At 42.3% G+C, this 3462-nt stretch overlaps 1 protein-coding gene across 1 annotated transcript in view; it reads left to right on the top strand.

Annotated features, from left to right (window-relative positions):
• CRISPLD2 (cysteine rich secretory protein LCCL domain containing 2) overlaps positions 1 to 3462 on the top strand; it is a 31187-nt gene that overhangs the window by 2046 nt on the left and 25679 nt on the right. The gene's annotated exons all lie outside the window — the stretch shown is intronic.

Below are 3462 nucleotides of genomic sequence, written 5' to 3'. Positions count from 1 at the left end.
ACCATCACAAATTAGGTAAAACCATTACATACAGAGAGCAATAAAAAACAAATAAAAGAGAACTAACCTTTACCTAACCCCTCCAAAACTAAACTTTTCAACATACAAGTCAATATGGGATGCTTAGAGTTTAAGCTTTTCCTGGACCTGTGAAGAACACCAACCCAACACTAAAAGGTTCCTTATAAGCCCCCAAATCCAGGAAAGTGTAAAAGGAAGTGTACTGCAGTTCCATAGCAGATGAAGCTTCTCACATATCTTCCTCCACATCTGAGCTGTGAGTCTTCTTTTCTAAAGAAACCAAACAGTTTGACAGATCAGCATCCAGATGCTTCTCCGAGGGCCCAAGAATTCAGCTGCTTAGCTCCTGTTAGCCGAATCTGCTGAAAACAGGCTCTTCTGTGTGACACTGAACAGGATCTATTCTGGAAAGTGAGGTCCAAGCAGAGCCCGGAACGGGGCCAAATCGAAGGCTCCTGGGCCGAGAGAGACAGCTGAGCAGAGTATTTGGCTTGGCGCGGGATATGAAAGCTCAGAGATGACATACTGTTTGCTCGAAGCCATGAGAGCCGGCAGCATTTTATATTTGTCCTCTGCTGAATGCACTTTTCTTGCAGGAAAAACAGAAGCTTTTCTTTATAGGGAAAGTTAAGAAGAACAAATTTGGGAAGGGCGTGATCTGGTGACTATTAATAAGCCACAGAATATGAATGACAAGATGGTTTATATCATGTAGGGGCATTCATGGGTAAATATGGAGAGGTTTCATCTAGTAGTGAGCAGCAAGAACATAAAAAGGTTAAACAACTTTTGGGGAAAAAAAAGTTGGCAACTGAATTGGTCTCTAATATCCTTCTCAGAAGTTATTCTGAGCTGATCTAAATTTCTTCCAGCTGAATATCAGCATTTAAAAAAGAGCTTTTCATTGCCTTTGAATATTTTGTGTCAATAGAATTCCCTGATCAGTACAAGGCTAACACTTTTCTAGTTTTATATACTGATTGACAAGATCTGCACTAACTTACTCCTACCTCCATCATAGGATCTGATTTATTAAAGCTCTCCAAGGCTGGAGAGGATACACTTGTATCAGTGAAGCTGGGTGATCCAGCAAACCTGGAATAGATTTGGTGCAGGATTCAAAATATTTGCTAGCATATTATTTTAAAGAAATACATTCCAGGCTTGCTGGATCACCCAGCTTCATTGATGAAAGTGTATCCTCAGCGATGGACAATCTCTGCACTGAAACAATGGTGGACAAGCTTTGCACTGACATGATCCTCCTTGCTTCAGGGATTGATTAGCTCTGCCCTGACCTCTTCCTCATTGCTGATTGACAAGCTCTATACTGATACTGCCCTCCCTGCTAAGCTCTGCACTCCCCCCATCCTCCATGCTGCATTAATTGGCAAGCTTTGCACTGACTTCACCCAACCTGGATTAATAATAGTTTATGGATTGATATTCTCAGCCAGATATTAGTATTGCACGGCATATCTGCTACCTCTGGTCACATGACTCCCTGAGAACAATGGGGCAGAACCGGTACCGGGGAAGGCACTGCTTTCCTTTTTCTTGGTTTAGATTTAGGAACATATAGAAAATAAAAATTGAAACATTGGCATGGATTGATGAGTGAGAAGTGCTGCTGGATTATCCACATGGCAACCTAGACAGCAGCTTAGGGCCCGGCGGACATACTGGGGGCCCAGACCCAACCTTCATTATTATGCATTACACTATGTAGGGGGGTTCAAAGATACTTATTTCCCAGAGCCCCATTCCCCTTTGCCCATGTCTGCCTGGGTTGCATCTTGTACATGGCACCCAGCTTTCTCAGCATGCCACTCATGCAAATATTTAAATCACATCAGCTGAATGATTAAAAATGTCAACTTTCTGGTAAAGTGCATGAAGCAGAACAAATCATTATAATCAGCCACAGCGTTCGCTTCACTTCCAATTCTACAGATCAAAAGCCTCTGCTCATTGCTAGCTATCTCTCTGTCCCACCCCTCTCTGCCAATCAGCATGCTCCTTGTAGCACATGAGCACTGCTGCACAACTGATTGGCTCCTGGTGCTGCTTCTCCCCTATACAGGGACTGATACCCAACCATATTGTTGTATCTTCATTGCTGGAAATGATATTTTGATAATTGAAGAGCTGCATTCATTTGTGTTTTATTATCTGTTTGGAGGATCCTTATCATGAAGTGCTAGCTTTGCGGTTTGCAGAGTTTGTATATAAACATATTTCAATGCAGGGCTGCTGGCAGCTGCTGATTCACTCCTCCAGAATAGATGAGGTGAAAGATGACTGAAGGCAGAGTGGGTTTATTGCAGGTAACGTCTCTGCCCGCAGAGGTATGAGCGGGGTGAGACTGAAGCTTATTCTAGCAGCGTGGAAAAGTACCAGGACGGGGCCGTGCTGGCAGACGCATTCAGAATGTTTGCCACCAAAATTACAGCCTGAGGACCTCGTCTCCTGGTCGGAGGTGACCTGACGTGACTCCTCCAGAGGGAGCATTTTAGGAGAGGTTGAAGTGGCACCGGGGTGGGCAAACGTTTGAACTCGTCATATGTAAAAAGCAATCGGCGGGCCCCGAGCGACCCTCTGCCAACGCCAACAGATGCCCTTCATCCGAAATAATTTGCAGCTTCTCAGTTAAAAAAAAAAAATGAATAAAAAGACTTTTTCTTTAGAAGATTTCCAAATTTAGATTTTTCATTAGTCAGGAGAGGCTGATTTAATTATCGCATAAACTTCGAAACACTTAACACTTCAACAAGAAGGCAATTTCTGAACTTCCCCATAAAAAGTTTCTTTCCGTTAGGATATGAGTGTAATAAATTAAAGGATAATTCCACTTAAAGGAACACTTCATTAAGAGGGAGTGTCGGACCTTTGCAGAGAGATTCCTGTTTCCGCAGAGATAAGGCTGCTTTCTAAAAAGAAAGAAGTTGGAAAACTTTGCACCCTTTTTGTTGGGATTCACCGGGAATGTATTAGCTGATATGTAATAGGAGTTGTCTATGATTGTTGAAGGTTTAAGGCTGAAATGATATTTTTCCCCCAGGCCAGCTACCTTTTATTATCGCTTCCCAACATTTTTGGACCCCCCCCCCAGTTAGTGCTTTGTTCAACATAAACATAAAGGAAAAATATTATCAGTAGATTAACATTTCATATTTATATTGAAAACAGAGAAACGTCCACAAACAAACACAAAGGCTTTCTAAGACTGGAGAAAATAGACAATCATGGGGGAACCTGAGCAACCCAGTAATCCTGGAATGGATTTATTCAAACTCATTTGCTATTAGTGGGCAATTGTTTTAAATCCTGAATCAGATCTATTCTAGGTTTTACACACAGTTTCTCCCATGATGGTCTTCCCTCTCCAGCCTCAGAGAGGTTTTATAAATCAGGCTCAAAGTACCAGGAGAGATACAATCA

Source organism: Pyxicephalus adspersus, chromosome 9 (genome assembly GCF_032062135.1).
Source record: "Pyxicephalus adspersus chromosome 9, UCB_Pads_2.0, whole genome shotgun sequence".
Classification (NCBI taxonomy): domain Eukaryota; kingdom Metazoa; phylum Chordata; class Amphibia; order Anura; family Pyxicephalidae; genus Pyxicephalus; species Pyxicephalus adspersus.
Note: the sequence above shows the minus strand (reverse complement) of the source record. Positions and strands in the feature narration are given on the sequence as shown.